The sequence below is a fragment of the Hibiscus syriacus genome, unplaced genomic scaffold (assembly GCF_006381635.1).
Source record: "Hibiscus syriacus cultivar Baekdansim isolate YM2019G1 unplaced genomic scaffold, ASM638163v2 tig00111644_pilon, whole genome shotgun sequence".
Taxonomy (NCBI): domain Eukaryota; kingdom Viridiplantae; phylum Streptophyta; class Magnoliopsida; order Malvales; family Malvaceae; genus Hibiscus; species Hibiscus syriacus.
In genome coordinates, this window is record NW_024063144.1 from 289,839 (window position 1) to 299,886 (window position 10,048).

At 33.9% G+C, this 10,048-nt stretch overlaps 1 pseudogene; it reads right to left on the bottom strand.

Annotated features, from left to right (window-relative positions):
- Positions 1-4,598: 4,598 nt before the first annotated feature.
- LOC120166739 lies at positions 4,599-6,270 on the bottom strand (annotated as a pseudogene).
- Positions 6,271-10,048: the final 3,778 nt, after the last annotated feature.

Consider the following 10,048-nt stretch of genomic DNA (forward strand, 5'->3'; position numbering starts at 1 on the left):
ATCTGGGCAAGGGGCATCGGTACCTGTTGAGTGGGTATCGGTACCTGTTGAGTGGGTACCGATACTACAAGACAAATTATGAGAATTAGATGCATGAGGTATCGATACCTATATGAATAGTACTGATACCATATGGAAGAGGAATTGATACCTATGTGGAGGGTATCGATACCTGGGGGAATTTCGAAGCTAATTTTGGTATCGATACCTAGGAAGGGTATCGGTACCCTATAGTAGAGGTATCAGTACCCTATAGTAGAGGTATCAATACCTTGAGGTTGGTACCAATACCCCTTAGTTGGAAAGTTGAATTGGAGTTTTATTTAGTTGTATTGATATGAATCGTATCAAGTAATTCGAATCTCGACATTTATTGGATTGTGTATTTGTGTAGATATTGATCCAGAGTGAAGTCCGTACAAGTTGAAAAATAATAGGCTTCATGAAGAGATAAGGGATTGATATTGACTAGTGAGGCCAGATGAGTGCATACTATAGATATAGTTCAATGGGAATAAGACTTGCGATAAGTCTATCTCCTATATTAGAATGCATGAATTCATGATTATAAGCATGTGTTTGATATGACTATGTGTGATACATGTTATTGCAAATGTTATATGATTTTTGTGAATACATGTTGTGTGAATATGATATAAACCATGTGATATTGAACTATGTGACTATGTATGAATGGTATACGTTATATGATTTTAAGGTATGTGAATACATGCTTATGAGATAAATTATGTAATAATATAAGAATATGATAAAAGTGAGTTCATGAGAATTAATATGAGCTAGGTAAGAAAATGTAAAGGTTATATAAATAATAGGAACCTGAGCTGGACAAGTACATAGTTGTGTGATCATTTATGTGAATTGGTATAATAGAATTGTATGATTAAATGAGAAGCTAGATAAGGTAAACAAGATTGACCTATAGAAGGATATGAGAATAATATATCAATTAGGAGACTTGAACATAAATGATGATACGAACATATAAGATAATCTATAAGGGAAAGATTCATGTGCTTAAATAAAATTATGACGTATGGGTTATATGAAATTGAACTAAGTAAATAGATTAGATTAATATATAAATGAAATAATAGAAGTGAAATGTGTTTATAAGTATGACATATGTTACATGATATAGGTGAATATAAGAGAATGAAACATAAGCTATATGAGATGATATAAGTTATTATATACATATATGATATATGCTATTAAACAGGACATATATGATTATGAGAAGAAGAATATAAACCATGTGAATACAAGTATAGGTAAAATGATATATGTATATATATATATATATAACTATGAGTTATAAGAATGTTATATGATTTATACCATGATAAATTATGAGACTATATGTGAAATGAAATGAGTTATATGAGTACATATTTATGTGATGAAATGGTGGACTATATGAACATGTGAATATATGTCTATGAGAAGACATAAGAATAAGATGTAAGTAATGTGACAAGAAATGTGAAATGACATGAAAAATTTATATAAGTTGTGAAAGTGAATTATATGTTTATGTGAATATGTGAAATGATATAAATGATAATGCCCATGTTATGTGTCATGAGAGCTAGGGGAATAGTTGGCATGCCAAGAGTCGAGGGTTCTACGTGGTCCTTCGGGACATATATGTAATCCCTTGAAACATATATGCGTTACTTCGGTACACTTATTTGGTCCATGTGAATATGTATATGGTTCTTAAGGAGTGGTCCTTCGGGACATAGTGGTCCTTCGGAACGTAGTGATCCTTCGGAACATAGTGGTCCTTCGGGACATATGTGTTATATGTGGTCCTTTAGGACATTTTTACGCGGTCATTCGGTACAAAATCTAAGTGCCCCTAGTGGGATTTTATACGAGCTGTGCTGACAGCATATGTACACAACCTCTATAGACTCACATATTTGTAGTTCTCATATGTGTACATGGGTTAAGACAGAGATAACATTAAATACCTTATATATGTGATGTATAAGCTTTTGTGATGAGAGACAAGTTATAGAAACTGTATGACGATATGTTTGATTCTTTGTGAATTGATCTAAGTGATTTATGATGTGCACATATAGTGAATAGAAGATCATATGATAAAAAGGATTGACAATAATGCTAAGTGTGAAGATGATGATATACATATGCATGTGTGTACTTGTTATATGAAATGATATATGTTTGTGCATAATATAAGCATATTAAGTGTTCATGCATTATTATGAGTTAGAGTTCCATTATATGTTTTTATGCCTCACTAAGTCATTGACTTAGCGTGTGAGTGTTTCACACGTTCCGGGAAGCAAGAAGAGAAGCTAAGAGGAGCGAGACAGGTCAGCCACTCCTTTACGAAGTTCATATCAGAAAGGAATTTTGAATCATATGTACCTTGTTATATTTAGTTGGCATGTACTAAGAGAATTGTATTGAATATGCTCTGATACGTTTTATAAAACCAAATGTTTTAATTTATGTAAATTAACGAATTTTATTTAATGCAAGTTTAGATTTTCATGATGTTTATAAGTGATAAGTTTTGAAAAGTCAATGTGACACCTCAGACTCGGATGCGGTTTGGGGGTGTTACAAGAGGAATCCACAATAACAACCTGACATTTAACCCTAATCCCTAGTATCTATTTATATGGATAGTTATTTGATAACAAAGAAACTTGCATACTAAGAAATTTATTCAAACTATGTTCATACTCTCAATCAACATAAAATAGAATAGACTTCTTTCTTTTAATAAAACATATTTTCCTACTTTTGTTTTCAATTAATTTGAATCAAATCAAATTAGATTTAATTTTAAGAAATCTATCTCTGTATCTGTCTATAATAATTATTTAATTGATGAGTTGATATGATAATGAGAAAAAAATTAATTTATTGATGTAACAATTTTAAATTCATGCACAATACTAATTGATTTAAGGGATGAGAATAATGTACTTTTATAATGTTTAGAATTTGAAATATATTATTATTTTATTGTAAATAGAGTAAATTATTTTTAGAAAATCATCTTATAATAAGTTTTTAGAGTATATCAATTAATATATCATATATTAAATACTTATAAAAATTATTTTATAATTTATTTTTTAATGTTGTGTAATAAAGAATAGTTAAAAGAATGGTTGCCTAAAATGAGGCTTTTCTTATGAAATTGTGGTATCAATCTCGTCTCTTACGATCAAATTTGATGCTGATTGATCAAGGCCGTCTTGGGGTTAAAAGAATGGTTGCCCAAAATGAGGCTTTTGTTATGAAACTGTGTTATCGACTATTGACGAACGAGAATCAATTATGGGCAAGATTTCTTAGCACCAAGTATAAATGGGGTGGTGACATCCCTGAATCTTTTGTCCGTCTCGGGTGCTCTCGTATTGGCGGGGTTTAAGTTTAATTTGGCCAGAGGTTTGCTGCGGGATAAGTTGGACGCTCGGAAACGGAACCAAAGTGGATTTCTGAAAAGACGATTGGATGTGTGAATTGGCCCTCTCATGAACCACTGTGAGGTTCCAGGCTTATCTTTCAATCCCACCCCTGTAGCTCTTATAGTGGGTGAGATTGGTGATTGGAGGTGGGACATGTTGCGCACGTTACTGCCGGATGAAATATTATTATCTCTTGCAGCTATAAAACCGCCTAGTCTGACTGGTGGGACACCGGACATAGTTCTATGTTGTAGCTCTAGTTTCTCCTTCTAAATTCAAAAAAGATGACATGCATGATAGTATTAAAAAATGGCATGCATGGATAGGAGTTAATTAGTTACTTATTTTGAGAGATTATGGAAATGTCTAAATTAAAAAGGTGATGAAAATATTTGTCTACCTAACGCTTTAATCATTTATTCTTCACCTTACTTAAAAAGGCTTAAACATAAATAACAGTTAAAAAAAAAAGAAATAGGCTGAAAATTTTTGCCATAGGAAGATAAAACTAAAAAAAAATAGAAAGCAATATGAATTAACGTTGGTCCATTACATTTGCATAGGGCACGGAAACATTATTTTTATTTGCATTCTTTGAATGTTAATTTGAATAAAATAAAACGTTTTCTAAATTCAAGAATTGATCTTGATTAACTTATAGTGACATGTTCTCTTGATCTCTTTTGATGATTGAGTTTAGTCATTATTATATATAAAGTGTGTGAGTGTTTATTTAAATAAATAATATTATTATAAAATACAACAAATAATGTTTAGAATAAAATATAAAGAACTCTCTCAATGTTTTATTAAATATTGCAAAAATATATACAATTTTCGACACGATTCAAACGAAAGGAGTCCAATCACAGCCAAAGAGAGTATTTAAATTCTCGCTTTTTTTTATTTGGTTGGAATCTTGCATTTTACGTAATATAAGAGTAATAATAATAACAATAATAGTATTTGATCATATAAATAATGATGGTAATAAAAGAAAACAAAAAGAAAAATCCCACTCGTAAAAGCCACCTCTGTGACCTTCTTCGTGGTGCCCCGGATTTTCTTTGTATAAATTGCAATTTTAAGACTCAAATGTAGTTGTTTTTTTATTTCTAGTTTCAATTAAAACAGTGGACAAACCAGGCGTTTCGTTGGCACCGCATAGAGTCGAGTCGCCCGAGGTGCCGTGAGTCCAAAAATATCGCTCATGTCGAGTTCTCTCGGCTTCATCCCATCAGGCAATTCCCACGTAAAACGGTGAAGCAAATGAGCCACCGCCATATCAAGAGCATACAATCCGAGTTGCATACCTGGACATGACCTCCGACCCGACCCGAATGGGATGAACTCGAAGTTGCTACCTTTGAAGTCCGGAACGCCTTCCCTCAAGAACCTGGATGGCCTGAAACTATCAGGGTCTTCCCATGAATTCTTATCTCTTCCAATGGCCCAAGCGTTGATCATAACGCGCGACTTAGCAGGGATTTGATATCCGGCCACCACGGCGTCCTCCGCGGTCTCGTGGAGCAAGAGGGGGATCGGTGGGTGGAGCCTGAGGGTGCAGTTTAGGCACGTTAGTTTATCGAAATCAGATTCTTCCACACGGCGTTCAAGCCCCACCGCTTCCTCTAGCTCCTTCTGGACATTCTTCATTTCCTCCGGGTTTCTCATTCGCTCCGCCAAGGCCCACTCAATCGCCGAGGCCACCGTCTCGGTCCCACCGAACATCACATCCTGAAAATTAAAGGAAAAAGAACTATGCTGAAGTTTAACTATTCTTCCATATTTATGTAAAACAATCTATGTAATCACATGCATACAGTCAAGTTATCGAATTTACGCGGGAAGCAAGGAACCGTACCGTAATAATGACCTTGATGTTGTTTCGGGTTAATTTGATTGAATTTTGTGGATCCTCTAATTGGTTTGCATTGGCTTCTGCATTGTAAAAGGTGAGCAAATCATCAACCATGTCGATTTCACCGTCATCGGAGCTGCCTTTGTTCCGTTTCTTCTTCTGGATGTGATCGTCGATGATGGTGTTAATGAACTTGTCTAACGCACTACGAGCTTTTTCAAGCCTAGTGTTGAGTCCTTGAGGATCAGCCCATCCGACCCAAGGAATAAAATCCGCAATATTGAAAGCACCGAAAAGCTTGGAGAACTCTTGCAAGATCCTAATGAACTCGTCTTGCCCTTCTTGCGAAATAGAACCAAAAGCAGCCCAATAAATGATGTTCTTAGTAAGATTGAAGATCAACTCACCCATATTTACAGCTTTCCCAGTATTGGATGCAACGGCTTTCACAAGTGAGTCCACTTCATCTCGAATCGACTCCCATGACTCGGCTCTCTTCCTACTGAAAAGCTTCATCACGCTAAGCTTTAGCATTTGTCTCCAGAAAGGACCGTAATGAGCGAAAGCCATGTCGGCTCGATCGTAGGTTAGATAACTGATGGCGATGGTGGCTGGCCTGTTGGAGAAAATGTTGTCTTGAACCTAAAGGACTTGGCGAGCCATTTCGGGATCGGAAATGGCTACCATGTGTAAGAACCCTATCTTGAGGTGAAATATGCCGCCGTATGTGTCTGCGAGGTTGGCGAGTCCACGGTGAGTTAACTGGTCCATCATCATCATGTTGCCGATTATTGGCAACCCTTTGGGTCCCGGAGGAAATGGTTTTCTACGGAGGCCAGATACAAGGCCTAAGAGAAGGAAAGGTGTAATGAAAAGAAGAGCCATTGATAATGGTTCCATGGTTTGTAGGAAAGAAAAATCCATGGATTGTTTTACACACCAGAGTTTGTTCACAGTACATGGAACTCTACGAATGTAGCTTGTTTTTATCAGATTTTATGGAACCTTTTATACAGATTTTTGGGCTAACACTATTTTTTTTTTGTGTTCGTTGAATTAGTTTTAATATAAAATATGTCGTTATTTACACGTGAAAATTCAGAATAGCTTGTTTTTAGAAAAATAAAATGGTGGCAACATAATTTTTTTAAATAAATTTCTTAAACTGCAATTAAAATACATGTACATGTAACAATTATGGAAACTAATTTTACAATTTGAAGTGCTCGAAACAATTTATTTCAATGGTTAAAGGAATCGTTTTTGTTTCTAGATGTTACATGTTCGAACACTAGCGACTGCAACAGGGTGATTGATCGTTCATTGTCAAATAATTGAGAGTATTTAAAACATATACTATTTTATAATCACCTTAACCTAATAAAAAAATACTAATATCTTGTGATCATTATAAGGTAGTATATGTTCACAATTAAATAACATGAATGGTTCCATAATTGAATAAAAACATGAAGTGCTTTAGAAACAAATTACGACTTAAATAATAGACAGCCATGCATAATAAATGACGACAAAAATATCTAAAGTTGAGAGATTTGATTCAAGACCTTACGTGTATTTCAGATCGCTGTATGCATTGAGACATTGGAACCGTTGACGACTTCATCTCACCATTTTTATTTTATTTTATTTTCACATGAAAAAAATAATAATTGTCATTTGTATACTTCACTCAAAACAATTATACTTAAAATCTAAGATAACGGGGATTGCGTGTTTTAGCATCACCTGAACATCACTGTTCTTCGTTTGTTTTGTGATCACATTGAAAATTAGAAAACTTTCAATCAAATTTGTTTCTATTATTTTATTTTATTTTGTCAATTTAGAAAATCTATTTCAATGGGCAATACGTATAATTTATGGAAAGATCTCAAACTTTGGAAAGCTACGTTATCTGATACAATAGTTTCATTTTTCATTCACCTAACTTAAAATAACTGAATATTAAGGATATTTTTATTTTATTTTGGTCTTTATTATAGTAAAATATAAGATGTAATTTTTATATTTTAATTTAATATAATTATATTATTTTATAATATCTGAATTTCAATTATTTTGATGAAACCATTGGTGTAATTTGATGAAAATCAATTAACTAATAATATTAGGGTTGTTATTTGATATCATTAGTGAAAAAAATATAATTCCATAAATGGTGTTAAGATTATTACAAGTATATTTATTTTTTTTAAATAACTTTTTAGAGAAAAAACATAATTTATGTCATCATCGTAACATCATTTATAAAATTATTTTTAACTAATAGGGTTTCAAATAATAATCTATAATATTATAAAAACAAAACTTGAATTATATTAAATTAAAATGTAATACTAAATTGTCTATAGGTGCACTATCTCAATGATCAAATAGAATTGAGATTTCCTCGTCTAAGATTTTAAATCCCACCTTTATTTTTTGAATATTTGAATAAATTTATGAATTCGAAGATAATTGAAGAAACAAACTCGAAATTGGATAGGTTTTAGTGAAGCATCAAACTGCTAATTTAAAAATAAATTGTTATGAAAGAGATCAAATACGAGATTTTATGTTAGAATACGAATTTATAAAATTATAAGAGATAAAATACTTATTATATAAATGTTACTTTAAAATTTTTACCAAGGACAATTGCTTCTACTTATCCCTCAGTGCATGCCTGCTGTCAGTTGCCACTTTATGTCATCAACCATTGTGCTTTGATTTCGAAGCATTCCCAAAGATGGCCAATAGGATTCCAGCAACCTGGGGGATAGTGAGACACTTGTCCAGCATGTAATCAAGCAAAGAACAAGCGAATATTCACTCGTGTTTATAGTCCCAATCCCCAACTACAACCCTTTCACTTCAGTTGATAACCCTGAATTCTTGCTTTGGCTTATATTGTCATTGACCTTATTAAGCAATATTTTTATCTTGAGTAATTTCGAGCTTCGCTATTTCCATTTTCATCCAGCAAAAGCTCGACGAGCGAACAAGGAAAATTACTTTTTCTGTGGTTGATTTGCATTACCGATTTCCATAACCATATATGTATACGTATAGTTTAATCATAGTTTGTGTAACCCTCTCAGACCGATGCGGGTGGTCTGATACGGGGTGTCATATTAGGGCCACTGGAGCGACCCACCGTAAAAATCTCGAAAAAATTAACATTTTGATTAAAACATGTAAAATCATAAATTCATTTAAAAATACAAAAGTAAAATTTGTCAATATTCATAAATAAAAATAGTTTTCCAAACTCAGATATAAGAACAAAATACAACCTACATGCCCCCTAATCTCATGCACCGTACTCTGCAAGCAACACCGGTGGAACTCCTCTACTGAAGTCGATAGCTGTGCTGATACGATTCTTTTAACCTGAAATGGTGAGTAACAGAGTGAACTTCAGAAAGCTCAGCAATACAGAACTACTGGATGATGCTGAAGAATATGCAGATAATTATATCTTTCCTTATTGGTTCAGACATCTATAGATTTTTAGGCTGAGTTGAGGTCCCACTGATATCTCAGGTAGTAACATACATTAAGTTTTCCATTCAGAGGGAAATATTTCAAATGATTGGGTTCAGGAGATCAGAATAGGGTGTCTAGTGTGTTCCCACAAAACCATTTAAAACATGTTTTCAAAACCATAATAGTCTCTCCAACCGAACGCCATATGCAGCTCCCCAGAACTGGATAACCTAAAGGGCACCTTGGGGCCTGAGAGCATACCCAAGAAAGTTCTCGAGGCCACGGAGGCCTACCCAAGAAAGATCTCGGGGCCGTAGAGCCTACCCAAGGGTCACATTAAGTCCGTAAGGAATTACCAGTCGGTGCATAACCTATAAAAGGAATTAATCGCAGCGACTGAACCTGCCAGAGTCTTCATACCAGATCCCAGAATACCCCAAATAAAACATTTTCAGTCAGTAACCAGAGATATCAGAAATCAGAACAGAAATCAGAGAAAACATTCTTGTGATAAGGGAACACACTAGAGGTTTCAGATATTATTTGGAAATACTGGATAATCTTATCGAGCAGAGAAACATGGATCTTCAGTATACCGATAGAATGCCAAAAGTTAGAATCACTATCAGAAGAGTTCATTAGCTGACAGAATCATCAGTTATTCAGAAGGGTATTCAGAGTCCTTTGTATTTGAGTTACTTATGTTTCAGATATGACCGAAGTGAATTATATTATTCAGGAAAATCAAGAGCATTTTGGGTATTAGGTTCTTAGAGAATTCATAGTGATTTGAGCTGATAAGGGATAAACGAAGATTTAGAGCATTTACCATCCATGTCAATCAATCGGATTATCGAACAACTCAAGATGAACAACTCCCAGAACTGATGCCTATCGATTGTTCAATTCATTGCCCTTCCAGGGTATTCACTCTTTAATACCAATAATTCTTATCCGAAGATCATATTTAGAATCATCGCTGAATATATCTTAAGGAGACGAACATATCTTCCAGAGGTCTTTATTTCATTTCCACGATTCAACGGTATCAGGAAATGCATACTTACTTTATTTATGGTTCATAACCCAAAGGAAGAGTACATCATGTAAGTTCATCAGAGTTTCCAGACTTATCCAATCATTTACTTAATCCACAATTATTGAGGTTGCTAAATTCATTTTAGAGCTGTGGGTATTAGTTATTACAGGGCTTGGA